The sequence below is a fragment of the Macaca thibetana genome, chromosome 12 (genome assembly GCF_024542745.1).
Source record: "Macaca thibetana thibetana isolate TM-01 chromosome 12, ASM2454274v1, whole genome shotgun sequence".
Taxonomy (NCBI): Eukaryota; Metazoa; Chordata; class Mammalia; order Primates; family Cercopithecidae; genus Macaca; species Macaca thibetana.
Window position 1 is genome coordinate 9,360,289 of NC_065589.1, and position 21,909 is coordinate 9,382,197.

At 45.3% G+C, this 21,909-nt stretch overlaps 1 protein-coding gene across 1 annotated transcript in view; it reads right to left on the minus strand.

Annotated features, from left to right (window-relative positions):
* Positions 1 to 21,909, minus strand: part of DGKD (diacylglycerol kinase delta) — a 681,592-nt gene that overhangs the window by 227,450 nt on the left and 432,233 nt on the right. The gene's annotated exons all lie outside the window — the stretch shown is intronic.

Here is a 21,909-nt window from a genome sequence, read left to right on the forward strand (position 1 = left end):
GTTCACCTTGATTAAAAAGCCACCTAAATCCAACCCAAAAACATGAGCCTAATGGTAATGTCCGCATAACCAGAAACATTCCAACCCTAAGATAAACCCCCTTCCAACCAGAAACATGCCAACCAGGAGATAGCCTCCCCTCTGATCAGAGACTTTCCAACCCTGCAATAAACTTTCCCTCATATAGAAACATTACGAACCTGCAATAAGCTCACCGCTTCGTAAACCCTTAAACACCCTTAGTGTGTAAGAGAAAATGCTCCTGACCAAAATCGACAAGGAGCCTCTCTCAGGTTTATTCTCCAAAATAAACCTGTCTTTGACTGTTAAGGTCCTTTTCGTGTTTATTTCTTGTTTCTTAACTCTTACATACCCGAAGTCAGGGTGTTTTGGCAAGAGTGTCCCACTGAACTTGGAAACAGTTTTTGTGGTTTGTTTGGATTTTTTTTTTGTTTGCAATGGAGAAGAGGACTGGAAATAGGAGCTAAGAAAGACGTGAATCATGTGTCAGAGTTTGTCTTCATTGTTAGAATCCTAGAAATTGTGGCCTGACAATAAATGGAGCCTTGGAAGGTGATCTAAGGCTGTAGAAGTTGAAAGGGGGAGATGAAGATCCTCCTGAGAAAGTTGTGTCTGTGAACAAGCTCAGTAGAATGGAAAATCCAGTTCTGTAATAGAGTTGCTGGAGCTCTATCTGCCTTTAACTATTAGTGAATTTACTGCATAAAAATGGAACCAGACAAAGTAGGTGGCCAAAAGAGGGGAAAGGAATATCAGAAACTACCTTCTCTTTCAGTGTGTCTCAAGTCCAGAGGAAGGTCCTTAAGAGACAGATAAAAATAGGTGGCCAGGTGCGGTGGCTCATGCCTGTAATCGCAGCACTTTGGGAGGCTGAGGTGGGCGGATCATGAGGTCAGGAGATCGAGACCATCCTAGCTAACATGGTGAAACCCTGTCTCTACTAAAAATACAAAAAAAAAAAAAAAAATTAGCCGGGCGTGGTGGTGGGCGCCTGTAGTCCCAGCCACTCAGGAGGCTGAGGCAGGAGAATGGCGTGAACTTGGGAAGTGGAGTTTGCAGTGAGCCAAGATCGCGCCATTGCACTCCAGCCTGGGCGACAGAGCAAAACTCCGTCTCAGAAAAAAAAAAAAAAAAGAAGAACTTAGGCCGAGGAGAGGAGGACAGTCAGGCTTCTAGCACTGTAGTTAAAGATGTTTCACTGGTAGTCAGTATTGAGTGGACCTGAAGTCTTTGGAAGGATCCATGGGGATCAGAAATAGAAGTGACTTCCTCACGCACTGAACAAAATGAAAAAGTTCTGAAAGTGACCGAGAATGCCTTCAAATGCAGCAGTGGCACCACCCTTAAAAGACCATTACACTACATCTTGACAGTTAAGCACGTTAATTTTCCACATTTATGATTAAAATATGTTTCCAAGGCTGTGCATGGTGGCTCACACCTGTAATCCCAACACTTTGGGAGGCCAAGGTGAGAGGATCACTTGAGCTCAGGAATTTGAGACTGACCAGACTGGGCAATGTGATGCAACTCTGTCTCTACAAAAATACAAAAAATTAGTTGAGTGTGGTGGCATGTGCCTGTAATCCTAGCTACTGGAATGGTGCTGAGGTGGGAGGATCACTTGAGCCTAGGAGGTCAAGGCTGCAGTGAGCTGAGATCACACCACTGCGTTCCAGCAGCCTGGTCAACAGAGTGAAACCCTGACTCTCTCTTTCTGTGTATAAAAATATGTTTACAAATTTGCAGTTGCCTAACCAGCAATTCCACTTGCAGGAATTTATGCCAAGAAATATTTGGACACATGTCCACATACAAAAATCTTTGTCACAGCATTGTTTTTAGGTTGTTGTAAAAGTAATTGTGGTTTATAATAATGGTGAGAAGTTGGGGAAAAAAATCTAAATTTCCAACAATAAGAGATTGGTTAAATTACTGTATATTTATTGCTGGAAATTGTTGATAGTAACAGCAGTATATGTCATAAATCAATTTATATAAAATTAATGTGTCCCTAGCTCCTCATACACAAATATTTGTTGATCACATGAAGAATAATTTCTAAAGAAAGGATGTGAAGCTCTCCTAGGCCTGCCCTCCTCCTAACTCACCAGTTTTATCTAGCACACAACCGCAGCCATACTGAAGCCTCTTACTTCCTTCTTACCGTGCTCTCTCCCATTGCAGGGCCTTTGGATTTACTGTGTTGGGCACATCTTCCCTTCTGGTTTCTCCAAATTAATTTCTGTGTGTTCATTCTCATTTCAGTAGTCACTTCCTCACAACAGTTGGATAAATGACCTTCATAACCAGATCTTATCTCCCTGTTACACATGTACCTCTCCTTTATAGCATTTTTTTTTTTTTTTTTTTTTTTTTTGAGACAGAGTCTTGCTCTGTCGCCCAGGCTGGGGTGCAGTGGCCGGATCTCAGCTCACTGCAAGCTCCGCCTCCCGGGTTTAGACCATTCTCCTGCCTCAGCCTCCCGAGTAGCTGGGACTACAGGTGCCCGCCACCTCGCCCGGCTAGTTTTTTGTATTTTTTAGTAGAGACGGGGTTTCACCGTGTTAGCCAGGATGGTCTCGATCTCCTGACCTCGTGATCCGCCCGTCTCGGCCTCCCAAAGTGCTGGGATTACAGGCTTGAGCCACTGCGCCCGGCCTCCTTTATAGCATTGATCCCAGTTACAGCTTCACATATATTTGTATCATTACTTAATTAAGGTCTGTCTCCCCCCAGTAGACTGTAAACTCCATGAGACAAGAGCTGTGTCTGTTTTTGCACATCATTATATCTCCAGCAAGAGCATGAAGCCCTTTATGTGTTAGGTGCTCAGTAAATGTTATTTAATTAATGAATGGAATATGTGAAAATACTAATAGTAGTATTATCTGTAGGCAGTGGTATTGCTGGTGTTTTTTTCTTATATGTGTATTTTATATGCATTTTCTAATAGGTAGACATTATATATATATATACCATGTATTCATGAAAAAGTTGGGCCAGGCGTGGTGGCTCACACCTGTAATCCCAGCACTTTGGGAGGCTGAGGCAGGTGGATCACCTGAGGTCAGGAGTTCAAGATTGGCTTGCTCAACATGGCAAAACCCCATCTCTACTAAAAATACAAAAAATTAGCTAGACGTGGTGTCAGGCACCTGTAATCTCAGGTGCTTGGGAAGCTGAGGCAGGAGAATGGCTTGAACCCGGGAGGTGGAGGTCGCAGTGAGCCGAGATTGTGCCATTGCACTCCAGCCTGGGCGACAGAGTGACACTCTGTCTCAAAAAAAAAGAAAGTTCTGGAAATGAACACATATTTATTGATAAAACCATTTATTTTGACAGCATGGGAGATCATGAATCAGCAGGAACACTTCTACAGTGCTATGGGCTGTGCATTCTTCTGAATAGTATTCCACATATTATAACTCATTTCCTCCTCAAAATAATCCTGCTCAGTAGCATCTTCATCCTTATTTACAGACGAGGAATCTGAGGCACAGGGAGGTTAAGTAACTTGCCTGAGGACACCTGGCTAGTAAAGTGGCAAGACCTGGATTTAAATACAGGCAGTTTCATTCTAGCATCTGTGCCTTTAACCACTGCACCCCATCATCCAGTCTGTGTTCTGGCTGTCACTGCAGTCTGGCTAGACTAGAATACAGGAAACACAATAATTTTTAAGTCATATGTAACTCACTCCTAAATTAGCCAATGGGAGGGCAACCTGGTGAAGAGCAAAGTCAGTGATGGGGAGGCTTCAGGTGTGTTCACAGGCCCTGAGGGGAATGACTGGATGGAGGGTGAATAATACAGGAGATGAGTAATAGGAAGGAGGAGGAAATAGGTTGTCTGAATACTCTGGTGACAAATAACAGATCTTGAGAGTTTTTATTTGTTCTGGTAAATAGTGATTGTCTAAAGGATTCAGCATGCTTTGCCAGGAAGCAGCATCTGTGAAATGGAGTCTGACTGCCTATAACGGATGTAAGATAAATGTAAAATATCCCAAGATTCTTGTAGCAATATGTTAATCCTCACGAATTTGCTCACAGGAAGTAGAAAAGGCATCACTTATCAAAGGACTTTTTTTTTTGTGGAAAGTCTAGTTTCACTGAAACAAAGTACCACCAGCTTTAACATAACAGCACTTCTGTGGCAGCATTTCCACTGCTAAAAACTTCCAAGAGATTCTCACCTCCATCATTGATGCCTACACACCTCGTCTGTGAGATCCTCTAGTTATGCTCCAATTCAGAGGAATTCAAGGGCCAACCTTCAAACTATTGTCCTATTTACTCTTTTCTCTGCCCTTTGGGTCTTCCTGATTTCCTTTACCTTCCACTCAGCAGGTTAAAAAAACAGTGCAATTCCAGTGTGGGTTGGACACAGGGATGGGCGTCCTAACTTCAAAGAGCTCACTCTAGGAAGGGAGATTGGAACATGTATCATTTATGGATGCAAGGAATATAGAGTACAAAGAGCCGGCCTGACGGCAGTACCAAAGGGGTTCAGTTCTCTTCTGTTGGTTTTTCTCTGGCTTCTATTCTTAAAATCTCATTTGCTATTATTCTTTTAAAAAATTATCTTAGTCTTTATTTCCACTCCTTTTCAGCTCTTCCCAAAATTATATTACTCAAAGTGAAAATAAACGAAGTTAACTGTGTTACTGTGTTAACTGTCTGCTGTATAAACCCGATAGCTGCTAGAGTAAACCAAAGGATAGTCAAGAAACCAACTAACACAGGTTTCCGGACACACTGCTGATCCTTCCAAACCTTATTTATTTATTTTTATTTTTATTTTTTGAGACAGGGTCTCACTCTGTCGCCCAGGCTGGAGTGCAGTGGCATCATCTCAGCTCACTGCAACCTTTGTTTCCTGGGTTCAAGCAAGTCTTGTGCCTCAGCCTCCCGAGTAGCCGGGATTATAGGCACCTGCCACCACTCCCAGCTAATTTTTTGTATTTTCAGTAGAGATAGAGTTTCACGCCGGGCGCGGTGGCTCAAGCCTGTAATCCCAGCACTTTGGGAGGCCGAGACGGGCGGATCACGAGGTCAGGAGATCGAGACCATCCTGGCTAATATGGTGAAACCCCGTCTCTACTAAAAAGTACAAAAAACTAGCCGGGCGAGGTGGCGAGCGCCTGTAGTCCCAGCTACTTGGGAGGCTGAGGCAGGAGAATGGCGTAAACCCGGGAGGCGGAGCTTGCAGCGAGCTGAGATCCGGCCACTGCACTCCAGCCTGGGCGACAAAGCGAGACTCCGTCTCAAAAAAAAAAAAAAAAAAAGAGAGATAGAGTTTCACTATGTTGGCCAAGCTGGTCTCAAACTCCTGACCTCAAGTGACCTCCATCTGCTGGGATTACAGGTGTGAACCACTGTGCCGGGTCCAAACCTCGTTTCTTAATATGATAATAGCAATGCTTCCTTGGAGGTATATGTTACTTGGCTCTTTTGCCCCTTGTTTTTCTTTTTTTTTTTGGGGGGGGGGTGGTCATTGCTTTTGTGTATGTATATATATTATATATATATATATGCACATGGCAGGAAATTTTCATTATAAAGAAACTCTGTGTACATAGATTAAACCACATGCAGATCATGTCCTTCACTCAATATATATGTTGACGCTCAGATTTCATATTATTTTATTTCATTTTTTGGGACAGGGTCTTGATCTATCACCCAGATTGGAGTGCAGTGGCACGATCACAGCTCACTGCAGCCTCAAACTCTCAGGCTCAAGCGACCCTCCCACCTCAGGCTCTCAAATAACTGGCACTAACTTTTGTTCGTTTGTTTTTTGTAGAGACTGGGTCTCACTAAGTTGCTCAGGCTGACCTCAAACTCCTGGGCTCAAGTAATCCCCCTGCCTCAGCTTGCCAAAGTGCTAGGATTATCGGCAGGAGTAACCTTGCCTGGCAGATTTCATATTATTTATTTTTTTATTTTTATTTTTATTTTTTATTTTTGAGATGGAATCTTAGTCTGTTGCCCAGACTGGAGTGCAGTGACTCGATCTCAGCTCACTGCAACCCTCTGCCTCCCAGGTTCAAGCGATTCTCCGACCTCAGCCTCCTGAGTAGCTGGGACTACAGATGCCCGCCACCAGGCCTGGCTAATTTTTGTATTTTTGGTAGCAACAGGATTTTACCATGTTGGCCAGGCTGGTCTAGAACTCCTGTCCTCAAGTGATCCACCCGCCTCAGCCTCCCAAAGTGCTGGCATTACAGGTGTGAGCCACCATGCCTGGCCAGATTTCATACTTTTAAAATGATGTCTGAGGAAGTGTTATTATCCTTATACTACAGTACAAGCATTTTAGTAACATTTCAACTTTCTTGGAGATCTTTATCTCCTCTGCATATTGGCAGCCAGTGTCTGGAATGCCGGCCAGAGGATTCAACATGATACCTCCAACAAGCTGGGAATGTGATCTATGGTGGAGGTAGGGAGGCTATCTTCCTTGGTTTGTTTCTTTGATCTTTAAAGAGATGATAAAATTTCTCGTAGACACTACTGCCTTCTCCCACTACAAATAACAGTTAATGTTATGGAGTGATTTTTACATGTCAGGCACCGTGTTACGTGTATCAACTTATTTAATTCTCACAACACAATAATGTAGGTACTATTAATATTTCCTTTTTGGAGATGAAGAAACAGACATACAGAAGTTAAGTAACTTGGCCAGGTACGGTGGCTCATGCCTGTAATCCCAGCATTTTGGGAGGGTGAATCGGGCAAATCACCTGAGGTCAGGAGTTCAAGACCAGCCTGACTAACATGGTGAAACCCCGTCTCTACTAATAATACAAAAAAATTAGCTGGGTGTGATAGCAGACGCCTGTAATTCCAGCTACTCGGGAGGCTGAGGCAGGAGAATCGCTTGAACCTGAGAGGCAAAGTTTGCAGTGAGTCAAGATTGTGTTATTGCACTCCAGCTTAGGAGACAAGAGTGAAACTCCATCTAAAAAAAAAAAAAAAAAAAAAAAGAAGTAACTTGTCCGGTGCCACAAGCTAAGAAGCAGCAGAACTGAGAAACAGTCAAGGAAGCCTGGTACCAGAACTCACCGGCTTCACCGTGCTGCTGGCTGTGTGTCAGGCTATGAGGGCTGAGACTGTTTTAGGTTGTGAAGGGGTGGCCTGCCCCTCCACACCTGTGGGCATTTCTCTTAGATGGAACAAGAGACTGGAGAAAAGAAATGAGACACAGAAACAAGGTATAGAGAAAGAAAAACTAGGCCCAGGGGACCGGCGCTCAGCGTACAGAGGACCCGTGCCTGCGCCGGTTTCTGAGTTCCCTCAGTATTTATTGATCATTATCTTTACAATCTTAGAAAAGGGGAAGTGGCTGGATGATAGGATCACCGTAGGGAGAAGGTCAGCAGTAAGACATATGAATAAAGATCTCTGTGACAAGTTTAAGGAAAAGTGTGTTTTTGATTGCAAGCAATAGAAGTACAATATGAGCTACCTTAAGGGAAAAAGGGGGGTTATTGTCTGGATTTGGGGTGCTGCAGAGACTGGCAGCAGAGACATGGCTGGATCCCAGGAATCACTGCAACTAGGATGCAGATCAGCCAGCATGCTCAGCCCTTTGCATTCGCTTCTCTGTAGGTCGCTGCTTCCTTCTCCTCTCATCTTGTGGCCCAGCCATTTGTGTTTCGCAGTTCTCCCATCCTTGAGGTAAAGAAATGGCTCCTCTGACAGCTCCTCAGTACATACAAGCAGCCAAACAGAGCTGGCGCCTCTGACCTCCAGTTCTCAATTCCCGGGAGAAGACTCTGATGGACCAGCAGGTGCCTGTATCTAAGAATCCTTGTGGCAAAGGGGCAGGTCAGTCTTCCAGGACGGCTTCCTTTGGATGGAAGGGAAGGGCAGCTCCCAGAAGGGACAGGTGGAACACATCTTCTGTTTGGCCTGGCTAGCTCGCTCGTTCTTTTCTTTCTTCCTTTCTTTCTTCCTTCCTTCCTTCCTTTCTTTCTTTCTTTCTTTCTTTCTTTCTTTCTTTCTTTCTTTCTTTCTTTCTTTCTTTCTTTCTTTCTTTCTTTCTTTTTCTTTTTCTTTCTTTCTTTCTCTCTCTTTCTTTCTCTCTCTCTTCTCTCCTCTCTTCCCTCCCTCCCTCCCTCCCTCCCTCCCTCTCTCTCTCTCTCTCTCTCTCTCTCTTTCTTTCTTTCTTTCTTTCTTTCTTTCTTTCTTTCGAGTCTTGCCCTGTTGTCCAGGCTGTTGCCCAGTGCAGTGCTGCGATCTTGGCTCACTGCAGCCTCCACCTCCTGGGTTCAAGTGATTCTTGTGCCTCAGCATCTCAAGTAGCTGGAATTACAGGCACGAGCACCACCACGACTGTCTAATTTTTGTAATTTTAGTGGAGACAAGGTTTCACCATGTTGGCTAGGTTGATTTCGAACTCCTAACCACCTTCCTTGGCCTCCCAAAGTGCTAGGATTACAGGCATGAGCCACCAGTCCCAGTCTTCGACCTTTCTTTTGGTAACAGATTTTACCCTCCTGGCTACGTTAATGGTATTTCTCCAGCCCTTCCTGCAACAAATTGGCCCCAGGGGTAGGCATAAGGAACCCTTCTCAGTCACCATCCTCCACGGGAATTTTTGAAGTGGATCTAGGGGAGAGGGTCCGTTTTCTTCTTTGGTCATGAAGTCTAAGGATATGCATCTAGATCTGCTGGTGGCCAGGGCCCCTGTCTCATGAAAAGGCCAATCTGAAAATAATGGAACAATCCTACAGACAGAAGTAGAGATGAGAAGCCAAGAGCCCTGATGGAGTTACAGTCCTTGGTTCCAGCCACTCCTACAACTAGCCCAGTCCCATTCTCCCTACCAGGACTTGAGCCAACACAGTCCCACAGGTCATTTAAGCTAGTTTACACTGGGCTTTTATTTTCACTCACCACCCAAGACTAATACAGGCAGGCAAGCCCAAGAACAGACCAGGGCTGCGCAGACAAAATGACAGTCACTAAGTCAGGCTTTTCCACTTTAAGATATTGACACGGGGGAGTCAACCGGCTACTCTGCCCTCCATGTTGTTTTTGTGTTTACCAGCAATCCATGTCCAAGCTTCTTGGGATAAGTTTCTGGATCTGAGATCTCATGAATTTCCAAGTAAGTTAAGCTCTGCTCTAAATAATAGTATCTGCAGGTGGGAGAAATTTCGAATTAAAAAAATCATAACTCCCAAAAAATCATAACCCCCAAAAAAATCATAACACCAAAATTACAACTAGAAATATTAGAATAGGCCAGGCATAGTGGCTCATGCTTGTAATCCCAGCATTTCGGGAGTCCAGGACAGGAGATCACTTGAGGTCAGGAGTTCAAGACCAGCCTGGCCAACATGGCAAAACCCTGTCTCTACTAAAAATACAAAAATTAGCCCGGCATGGTGGCGGGCGCCTGTAATCCCAGCTACTTGGGAGGCTGAGGGAGGAGAATCGCTTGAACCTGGTGAGAGACAGGATTAGCTGGAATTTCCTAGGTCGACTAAGAATCCCTAAGCCTAGCTGGGAAGGTGACAACATCCACCTTTAAACATGGGGCTTGCAACTTAGCCCACACACGACCAATCAGAGAGCTCACTAAAATGCTAATTAGGCAAAAACAGGAGGTAAAGAAATAGCCAATCATCTATTGCCTGAGAGCACAGCAGGAGAGACAAGGATGAGGATATAAACCCAGGCATTCGAGTCCACAAAGGCAATCCCCTTTGATCCCCTTTGGGTCCCCTCCTCTTATATGGGACCTCTGTTTTCACTCTATTAAATCTTGCAACTGCACTCTTCTGATCTGTGTTTTGTTATCGCTCGAGCTGAGCTTTCACTCGCGTCCACCGCTGCTGTTTGCCACCTATGGCAGACCCGCTGCTGACTTCCATCCCTCGGGATCCAGCAGGGTATCTGCTGTGCTCCTGATCCAGCGAGGCACCCATTGCCACTCCCAATCAGGCTAAAGGCCCGTAATTTTGGTGTTTGTTCCTGCATGGCTAAGTGCCTGGGTTCATCCTAATCGAGCTGAACACCAGTCACTGGGTTCCACTGTTCTCTTCCATGACCCACGGCTTCTAATAGAGCTATAACACTCACTGCATGGCCCAAGATTCCATTCCTTGGAATCTGTGAGGCCAAGAACCCCAGGTCAGAGAACATGAGGCTTGCCACCATCTTGGAAGTGGCCAGCCGCCATCTTGGGAGCTCTAGGAGCAAGGACCCCTGGTAACACCGGGAGGCGGAGGTTGCAGTGAGCCGATATTGCACCACTGCACTCCAGCCTGGGCGACAGAGCGAGATTCTGTCTCAAAAAAGAAAAAAAAAAAAGAAATATTAGAATAAACCTAGAATTTAGAAAATACGGCTGTTGTCATAGAACTATTTCCTTTTTTCCCCCTAAACGGAAAGTGAAGGGGCACCATTTGAAAACGCACTGTTCCAATGATTCACAAGATATGAATAGCTCTGCAGCATATCTAACTGCTACTACATTCTCCTACAGCAGAACCAGAGAGTATGCAGCAGTGGAATCTGATTTTGATTCAATAAATAAATAAATATTGTATGCCATGAGATATGGGTCTTTGCTTTAGTATCAAGTTAACATTTTGTCTTTATAAGGGCCAAAAATGGGAACAGCGATTTGTCTAACTTTCTAACTTGCTCTGCAAATCTGAATGCCCAGGCACTTTGCCTTTGAGAGGTTGGTCCCCAAATCAGGAGGAGCCGCCCAGGGACACAACTTCCTGCAGAGATGGGGCTCCAGGACTGGCCCCTGTGCATGGCATGTGACGTCCCATGCACTCCAACTTTTTGTCTCTGAGCCTCTTCTTTTCCATAAGGAAATATTTCTATCCCAAAGTGCACACTGGACCTCAGTTTCTTATGAAGCTTCCCCACAGCTAAAATTTCCTTAGAAATCCTTGCATATCTCCCTTCATTTTGTCAAAGAGTCTGCATGGATAAATGGCTTCTCTAAACACCAGGGAAACCCCTGCGCATGAGGTTCTCCTCGTTTTCCTGGAAGCGTGTGAGACAGTCCAGTCCAGGGCAGAATGGTCTAGCCTGTGAAGCACAGGAAGGGCCTTGGAAAATGTTCAGTTGTCCTTTGCTTCAGGCTTAGGAGACCTGGCCCAGCCCTTACAGAGGGCCCTTACAGAGTCCACATTGAGGTGGAGATTCGGGAGTGGTTTCCATGGTCTTTTCAACTTACCCCTGAGCTTTCCCTGGGGCCTCGGCCTGCCTAGACCAGGGAGGTGCATTCCTCAATCACACCTTGGTGGGCAGAGTAGGCCACACCCTCTCCCTTACACAGTCTCTCCCTCCCTACATGTTTTATTTTCTTTACTTCTTTTTTTTTTTTTTTTTTTTTTTTTTTTTGAGATAGTCTCCTTCTGTCACCCAGGCTGGAGTGCAGTGGCATGATCTTGGCTCACTGCAACAACTTCCACTTCCAGGTTCAAGCAATTCTTATGCCTCAGCCTCCTGAGTAGCTGGGATTATAGGCGTGCACCACCACGCCTGGATGATTTTTTTTTTTTTTTAATTTGTAGTAGAGACAGGGTTTCTCCATGTTGACCAGGGTGGTCTTGAACTCCTGGTCTCAAGTGATCTACTTGCCTTGGCCTCCCAAAGTGCTGGGATTTACAGGCATGAGCCACCATGCCCAGCCTTCTTTACTTCTTTTTATCTCTCTTCCCTCAAGGCCCCATCTCCTTGGTGTCCAACATGATCCCCACCCCGATTAAGGTTAAGGTTGTCAACCATTCTCTGTTTCATCCATTTTCTCAGTTAAGGGTGTGTGTATTGGAGGCAAGAGGAAGTGACCTTTATGGTTTGGTCAGGAAGTGGGGTACTGGGGAAGTATCTAAAAGACAATAAGCACTTTTGATTCTTGCTAGTGACTCTCCTTTGTCTTATTAAGCTGTGAGAAAATTTTTCTCCTTGCAAGTCTTGACTTCTCTTACAGAAGCCCAGCACCCACCTCACACCCATTACCTTAATCTTAAAAATTACCGTCTTTTAAGGTTAAGGTAAACTCATCCTCTCATTCAAGCAAGAATAAAAGTAAGTTACAATCTGCAGATTTGCGAACCTGAGCATCAGTGGGTAATTATAATGATAATTTACAGTGGGGATTAGAGGGACGAGCAGTCGTAAGTCAGCATTCTTGTGTCAGTAGTATTTACTCCTTGTCATTTTAAACCAGGGATCAGCAAAATATGGCCCACAGGCCAAATTCAGACAGCCATCTATTGTACAGCCCTTTGTGCAAAGGAGAGCTAAGGGGTGGCTGAGGTGGGATCATTTGAGCCCAGGAGCTTGAGGCTGCAGTGAGTTGTGATAACACCACTGCACTCCAACCTAAGCTATATATATATATATATCACTCATATATATATACACACACACACATATATATCACTCATATATATACACACACATATCACTCATATATACACATATACATTCATATATATGTATGTACCTATGTGTATATATGTGTATATACATACACACACACATACACACACACACACATATATTTATGTAGAGAGATAGAGAGAGAGAGACGCGGTCTCGGTTTATTATTCCAGATAACAGAGAGTCCCAAAGTAGGGTGTACTTCAGTGTTGGCTGTGGATGGGCTACACTGTGCCCTCCAGGGCTCTGGGTCTTTCCACCTGTCTGCTCTGCCCTTCTTAGGGATTGTGTCATCCTCAGGCTGATGGAAAATGCCTGTGGCAGCCTCAGAAAACATATTCAAATCCAATTATGACCTGAGGAAGAAGACTCTCTCTTAGGAATGTGAAAACTTTCTCCAGAAGCCCAGCAGACATCCCCCTTATATCTCATTCACCAAAACAAGGTCACATGCTCATTCTTGACAAGGAGGAGGCATCACCTTTAGACCCATCTGGTTCACCCTCAGGCTGGAAGGTGAGGCTGGCTGCCCCAGAGGCCTGTGGCTGAGTGGGAAAGGGGTATCCATGGTAGCTCCTCTCCAAAGCTCCCCTCACCCCCAGTCTGCCACACCATGTCTCCTGGTAATCCCTGGACTGAGTCTGGGGTGCTCCTACGTAACTAATAAAATGCGGAGGAAACGTCTTTGCACAAGGTTCAAGGCTGGATGATAAGAAGCCTTGCAGCTCCTTCTCAGTCTCTTGGAATGCTTGCTCTGTGGGAAACCAGCCAGTGTATACAGAGCCTGACTGCAGGGAGACCACCATGCCGTGAGGAAGCCCAAGCTAGTCATGTGGAGAGGCCATGTGGAGAGCCAGCAAGTGACTGAGAGAAAGAGCAAGAAGAGAAAGACACACACACACACACACACACACACACACACACACACACACACAGAGAGAGAGAGAGAGAGAGAGAGAGAGAGAGAGATACCAAGATACTGAGCTGGTTTCCACTGTTCTGGACTCGTAAATGAAGAGGCCACTTGGGATGTCCAGCTCAGTGGAGGCTTCCAACGACCCCAGCCCCAGCTGCCATCTGACTGCAACCACATGAGAAACCGCAAGCAAGAACCACCCTGCTGAGCCCAGTCAGCCACAGAATTGTGAGACAGGAAAATGAATTGTTGTTTTCAGTATTGGGGATGGTTTGTGATGCAACAATAGATAACCAGAAAAATATCTGAAGGAAACTGGGTCTCTCTGAGGCAGGAAGAAGCAAGAAATGGCTGCTGGGTAGGCTATCAATGGTGTGTCCCATTTACCCTGTTGGGAGAGTGCACAGAACACATTATCCTCAGAAGACATCTGATGAGTGTAGAGCCAAAGCAAGGTGAAGGCCTGCAGGTGGGATCACTTTACATTGTCACCGTGGGATCCACTTTTCCCACCATACAAAGGAAACTAGTTATTGTCAGAAGAGACCATTGGGATGAAAAGTGTGTATCTTCAAAACCACTAAAGAAAAACTCGGCCGGGCACGGTGGCTCAAGCCTGTAATCCCAGCACTTTGGGAGGCCGAGATGGGTGGATCACGAGGTCAGGAGATCGAGACCATCCTGGCTAACAGGGTGAAACCCCGTCTCTACTAAAAAATACAAAAAAAAAAATTAGCCAGGCGAGGTGGCGGGTGCCTGTAGTCCCAGCTACTCGGGAGGCTGAGGCAGGAGAATGGCCTGAACCTGGGAGGCGGAGCTTGCAGTGACCTGAGATCTGGCCACTGCACTCCAGCCTGGGTGACAGAGCAAGACTCCATCTCAAAAAAAAAAAAAAAAGAAAAACTCAGTCTGTACCTTCTATAATAATAATTAGTAATGCCAGTAACAGAAAGTAATATTTATTGAATGTGTACAATGTGTGAGGCTAAATGCTTTATAATTGTTCTCTTCTCAGTTTTCACAACAGCATAGTCATGTTGGTGCTATTGCTGGCTCTACTTCACAAAGACAATGTAGCCTGGGTTCTGGGTTCAAATTCTGATGCTAGCACTTATCACCTCTGATATCTTAGGCAAGTTGCTTAAACTCTGTGCCCCAGGATTAAATGAATTAATACTGACAACAGTGTCTTGCACACGGTAAGTGCTTTATAGGTATGGCCATTATTATTATTTCAGAGGAAGAAAGTGAGGCTCAGGGAGACAGGTAACTCGCCCAGGGGCACATGATGGGTAAGAGGTAGGCAGATTCCAACCCAGCCTGTGGACTCCATAGCCTGCAAGCTTACCAATCTGTGCCTTCCTTCTCCTGCTTCATGAAAAACAGCCTGTGTTTTGACCTGAACTTGTATCTCTCAGATCTCCTGCTGGGGGAAATGCAATCACCTGACAGCCCTTGATGCTGTGCTCTGAATCCACCACCACATTCAAGCTGTGTCCACATTTCTTACCACTGCTCCCAACCAATGATGAAGCACAGCAGGGCTGCTAAGGCAGAATGACTCCTGTGACACGTGGGACTCCTCTGATGAACTTTCCCTCAAGAATGCTGCTATGGACTGAATGCTTGTGCCCCTGCCCCAAATTCATATCTTGAAGCCATAATCCCCAGTGTGATGGTATTTGGAAGTGGGACCACTGGGAAGTGCTTAGGTCACGAGGGAAGAGCCCCCATGAATGCAATCAGCACCCATTCATGAGGTGAGGACCTTATAAAAGAGGTCCCAGAGAGCTGCCTTGCTCCTCCTACCATGTGAGGACACAGTGAGAAGTCTACTGTCTGCAAATCAGGAAGAGGGTTCTCACCAGATACTGGATCTGCCAGCACCTTGACCTTGGAATTCCCAGCCTCCAGAACAGTGAGAAATACATTTCTGTTGTTTATAAGCCACCCAGTATGTGCTATCTTATTATAGTAGACTGAACTGACTTAGACAGATGTCTATCAGGCCTGCCCAAACTTTGTTAGAATGTGCGGCATGCTGACAGTCTTTCTACCTCGCCTTCCTTCCCTCTCTCCTTCACCAGGGTCAGACCTGCATCATGGCCTGACAGCTCTCCCAGCCTCCTCCTGTAATCTCCCCATCTTCCTGCACAGGTACCTCCTTCAGTGAATCTCTCATGTCTAACCCTGCCCTAGAACGTACTTCTGTGAGAACCAGAGAGGTTTCGATGAAACCCAGGTAATAGAAGAAAGTGGGAATGAAAGGAGCTGCCACCAGCACTGCAGTTGACATTTTGGGGGTCCTGACCCTTCCCAACTCCACTTCTCTTTCCCTCTAATCATGTCAGGCTGTGAAAACATGAAAATATGAGTTTTAGAAACATGACTCAACTGTCAAAACACAACAAATCAGCAATTCCAATTATGAAACTAAATGCCAGTATTCTGTTTGTTGGGCCACAGAGTGTATGTGACAAGAGTTATCCTTGTGATAAAAAGTTAAACCGGCCGGGTGCGGTGGCTCACACTTGTAAACCCAGCACTTTGGGAGGCCGAAACGGGTGGATCACATGAGGTCAGGAGTTCGAGACCAGCCTGACCAACATGGTGAAACCCCGTCTCTACCAAAAATACAAAAATTAGCTGGGTGTGCTGGTGCATGCCTGTAATCCCAGCTACTTGAGAGGCTGAGGCAGGAGAATCGCTTGAACCTGGGAGGTGGAGGTTGCAGTGAGCCTAGATCGCACCACTGCACTCCAGCCTGGGCAACGAGAGCAAAAAGAGCAAAATTCTGTCTCAAAATAAAAAAAAAAAAAAAAAAAAAACAAAAAACGTTAAACCAAAGAAAAACTTTGAGAGAATCTGTTGCTAGCTTACCTAAGTAACCTCTCCCTTTCCCTCTTCCTGCCATGTGAGTCCTGCATGAAATCTCTATGGCTGAGTTCAAAGGCTTTTTCCCCTGCATTTCAGATTTTTTGGTAGGATAAGGTCCTAGCAGGGACTGTAGAAGAAAGGTCAAAGATGATGAAGATACCAAAGCCTCTAAGGATCTAGCCATGTAGCTTTCTGCAAGGGTTTACCACTTCACATTTCCACTCACATTGCAGAATGTGCACATTAACCACAGCTTTATCAGTTTTGTTATTACGACAACAAGAAATTCTTGCTAATTTGATAGATTGTGATAGTATCTGACTGTTGTTTTAATTTGCATTTTATGGGTAAAATTGTGGATTTTCCTACATATTTGTTATTCTTTTTTTTTTTTTTTTTTTTTCTCTTGGGGTAATGTCTGTCTAAATGCTTTGCCCATTTTGTCTAGGCAAAGAATAGAAAATTACCTGTGAATTGTTTGGGGGGAAAGCAAGCAAGAGATAATATTTTTGGTAAGAGTTTTCAGGATTTGTCTAAGAGACATTCTTTGTAAGGCAGACAGGAGGTTGGTGTGGACAGGGTCACTCAACTTTTGAGTGTTAGGAAGCCTCTTTTAGGAAGTTTTAAACATTCCTCCCTTAGTGCTTATGAAACATTGTGGTATCTGAGTATTTCCATATGTTGGCATTTCCGTATCTTTGGATGAAAAGTTCTGCTAACTAAGGTATTATCATAGGGGTGGGTGGCCACCACTTGCCCAAGCTGAGACTTCTGTGGGAGAATGAGACAGACATATTTTAAAAGGTTAAGGACAAGCTTAGTAAGTCCTCAAGTAGAGCAACTGTGCAGGGCAGGACGGTTTCTGAACAGCCACACCGAGCACAGTGTAATGACACCCTTGCATTCACTGGTCCAAAAATTACATTATACCTGGAGGCAGTGGTGCCCCTCCTGCAGGCCCCAAGTCATGCCTAATGGCATGCCTAGTAACCTTTTATGTAATCTGTTTCTCTGAGCTCTTGACTTACTCTGTTCTTTGAGTCAGGGCCCATTTGCGACTTAATTCAACAAGTATTCATGGTGTGCTTATGATATCCCAGGTACTATTCTGGGCGATAAGCCTATATCAGTATCTCTGCCCTCAGTGAGCTTTCATTCTAAGGCGGAAGAAACAGATGATATTAAAACAAACATACAAACAAACAAAAAAACAGGCTGGGTACAGTGGTTCACGCCCATAATCCCAGCACTTTGGGAGGCCAAGGCGGGCAGATAATGAGGTCAAGAGATTGAGACCATTCTGGCCAACATGGTGAAACTCCGTCTCTACTAAAAATACAAAAATTAGCCGGGCATGTTGGCAGTGCCTGTAATCCCAGCTACTCAGGAGGCTGAGGCAAGAGAATCACTTGAACCTGGGAGGTGGAAGTTGCAGTGAGCCGAGATTGCGCCATTGCACCCCAGCCTGGCAATAGAACAAGACTCTGTCTCAAAAAAAACAAAAAACAACAACCCTCTCCCCACCCCCCAAAAAAACATACGAAAGAAATAAATTGTCTATGTTAGAAGGTGACGAGTTCTATGGAAAAAAGAAGCAGAGCTGGGTGACGGTAATGGGGAGTGGGTTGGGGTGCAGTTTCTGCATCAACAAGGTGGCCAAGATGGACCCATTGAGAAAGTGCGATTTTAAGGCCAGGTGCAATGGCTCACACCTGTAATCCCAGAACTTTGGGAGGTCAAGGCAGGCAGATCACTTGAGGTCAGGAGTTTGAGACCAGCCTGGCCAACGTGGCGAAACCTCGTCTCTACTAAAAATACAAAACTTAGCCGAGGGTGGTGGCGCGCACCTGTAGTCCCAGCTACTCAGGAGGCTGAGGCACCAGGATCACTTGAACCCGGGAGGTGGAGGTTGCAGTGAGTTGAGATCACGCCACTGCATTCCAACCAACCTGAGTTACAGAGTAAGACTCTGTCTAAAAAAAAAGGAAGATGGTGAAATTTTAGCAAAGCTCTGAGGAGGTGAGGGAGTTGGCCATGAGGTGATCTGGGGGAGAGCATCCCAGGCAGAGAGATCAGCTAGAGCAACAGCTCCTCCATAGCAGGTGCAACTGGGCCCACCCAGCTCCTCTGTAGCAGCGCTGTCCCCTCTCCCTCTGTTGTTGGGGGAGGTGCTGTCTGCTAAAGCCTCACACCAGTCCCCCTCTCCAGAGGATAGCCATTGGCTGACCCAGCCTGCTTCCTATCCTGGACATGCCTGGGAGGAGACCAATGCCTGACTGATGGGGGCAGGGACAAGTGTCCAATCCTCTTTCCCCTGAAAGGGACCGTCTCTGGGAAGTAATGTATGTTCCAGAGCTCCCCCTGGGTCCAGGCCGAAGCTAGACTTCTCCCAAAAGAATCTTTGCACAAAAACCCCAGGCTCAGGCTCTGCTTCCAGGGAACCCGGTCTAAGTCAGTCCTAAGGCCAAAGCTTGCCTGATATGTCCCCAAAACAGCAGGGAAGCCATCGTGGCTACAGCATGTCTCCCCAGGTGGTGTGCACATACATACAACCTTGTGTACGACTCTGCCTGAGCACTGTGGAACCGGGTTCAGCAGCATGGCGTCTCCTGGGCCCCACCTATGGTTGGTAATCACACATGTTAACTTCCTGATAAAGCGTCCGTTTCTCCACAGAACAGAAAAGGGTTGGAAGGGCATCTTCTCAGATAGAACTTTCTGTCTTTAGTTAAGAAAAGCTGGCTATTTGCCTGTGTCCAAAGCTGCTTTCCTGAAATTAAGTGGATCCATCTGCTATGAACTGAATTGTGTGTCCTCACCAAATTAATATTTTGTAGCCCCAGCTCCCATTATGATGGTATTTGGAAACTGGGCTTCTAGGAGGTAATTAAGGGTAAATGAAGCCATAAAGGTGGGTGGCTTTATAAGAAGAGGAAGAAAGATGACTGGGTACAGTGGCTCACGCCTATAATCCTAGCACTTTGGGAGGCCGAGGTGGGTGGATTACCTGAGGTCAGGAGTTCGAGACCAGCCTGGCCAACGTGGCAAAACCCAATCACTACTAGAAATACAAAAATTAGCGGGGTGTGGTGGTGCACACCTGTAATCCCAGCTACTCGGGAAGCTGAGGAAGGAGAATTGCTTGAACCCGGAGGCAGAGGTTATAGTGAGCCAAGATTGTGCCATTGCACTCCAGCCCAGGGGATAGGAACAAGACTCCATTTCAAAAAAAAAAAAAAAAGAAGAAGAGGAAGAAAGGGAAAGAGAAAGCAGAAATTTCTTTCCTGCTGTCTCTGCCGTGTGAGGACACAGTGAGAAGACAGGCATCTATCAGCCTGGAAGGGAGGCCTTATCAGAAACTGAACTTGCCGGTACCTTGATCTTGGACTTTGGCCTCCAGAAATGTGAGAAATCAATTTATGTTGTGTCAGCCACCCACTCTGTGGCTTTTTGTTGTGGCTGAGGCTGGATAGACTCATACATTACCAAAAGCACAAAAAGCAGTTTCGAAAATTCTAGAGTGGGGTTTGCGAAGATCACTTTTCCAATCCTGTTGGTAAATAGTCCTTGCAACGCCACCAACCAGCTCCAGGGAGGCCAGTGACAGAAGGTGTGAGAACCAGGCCCCAAATTACCTTTCTACTTTCATACCTAACCATAGATAGAAGCATTGTCTGAAGACAGACTGAGGGAGACTTTTCTCAGAATTTTAATCATTGCCTGTGTAGCTGCTGTTCTGCGAACACTGAGATCATCTCCTCTTGTATAGAAAATTAATACCAAGAGGTAATTTCTTGTTTTTTTAAATGTAAAATGCTTAACCGATCTCTGCATATTCTGGCAATACAACCAAACTCTTGACAAGGAGTTGAAAAGAACAAGCTTAGAGATTGGGGACACGACCTGGAGACTTGGTTCTCTACCTTTCTTTCTTTCTTTCTTCTTCTTCTTTTTTTTTTTTTTTTTTTTTTTTTTTTTTTTTTTTTGAGACAGAGTCTCTCTCTGTTTCCTAGCAGTTGCACAATCTTGGCTCACTTAGACCTCTGCCTCCTGGGTTCAAGCCATTCTCCTGCCTTAGCCTCCCGACTAGCTGAGACTACAGGTGCACACCACCATGCCTGGCTAATTTTTGTATTTTTAGTGGAGACAGGGTTTCATCATGTTGGCCAGGCTGGTTTTGAACTCCTGACCTCAGGTGATCCGCCTGCTTCAGCCTCCCAAAGTGCTGGGATGACAGGTTTGAGCCATCAGGACTGGCCTTTACCTTTCTTATATGACCTTTGCCAGTGCCCTGACCTCCCTGAACCTCAGTTTTTTCCTCTATAAGATACACATAGGCCCCACCTACAGAGCAGTGAGGATCAAGTAGAGAACCCACGAGACAGTGCATTTCATCTTAGCCCAAAGGCATCCATCTCTTCAACCAGTACTAGCAATTCCTGAGATAGGTAACTTGCTGGATTGGAGTGGATTTAGCTTATTCCTGAGTAGATTGTCATGTGGCCTTAGCCCAAGAGAAGTCCAAGAGCTCACCAAAATTTCATAATCTTGGGTGCTCACCTGTGTCTGCTCACAGGTGAGAGAATGGACAGGTACGAGTAAGGAAGAAAGAGCCTCTGTAGGCAGAATGGGCTAGCCAGTCCTCAATTAGCTACATCAGCATGACCTGGGGGGTGTTTAAAATGCATGTTCCTAGGTTTTGCCAACTCCCCTGGCCCCTCCATCCCCCAGCTACTGAATCAGATTCTTTATGAATGGTCCCAAGACATGCACTTTTTAAAGTTTTATTTATAGAGACAGGGTCCCACTATGTTGCCCAGGCTGGCCTTGAACTCCTGGGCTCAAGCAATCCTCCCATCTCAACCTCCCAAATGACAGGCATGAACCACTGCACCTGACCAAAGATCTGCATTTTGAAAACAGGCTCCTCACATAATTCTTATGTACACCTAAGTTTGAGATGCAAAGGTCTGGTAACTAGATTAGATTTTGCAGTCACTAACAGGTTAGTACAGATTTTATACCCCTAAGTTATAAGTACATGTTTTGAATAGCCTGCTTGGAACAACTTGCAGTTAAAATTTATTCTCTGTAACAGTCAGTATTTTTTTTTTTTTTTTTTTTTCCTGGGATGGAGTCTCGCTCTGGCACCCAGGCTGGAGTGCAGTGGTGCCATCTCGTTTCATTGCAACCTCTGTCTCCTGGATTCAAGCAATTCTCCTTCCTTAGCCTCCTGAGTAGCTGGGACTACAGGCGTGCGCAACCACGCCTGGCTAATTTTTGTATTTTTTGTAGAGATGGGGTTTCACCATGTTGGCCAGGTTGGTCTCAAACTCCTGACCTCAAGTGATCCGTCCACTTCAGCCTCCCAAAGTGCTGGGATTATAGGTGTGAGCCACTGCCTCAATCAGTATTTTTATGCTATTTATTGACCAAAAAAAAAAAAAAAAATTGCAAGCTAATTATATGCCACCTATGATTAGTACTTACATTATGTAAAATATTCCTCCAGTCATACATTATCACTCTTATGTTCAATTAGGGTGATTTAAGAGGAACAATTGGAGACAATTTTTACATTTTTTCACTGAAAATCAAGTGAGTAAAAAATTAGGAAAGACATGCAGTGGTCTTTAGCATCTGGGCATAATCAAAACTATTGAA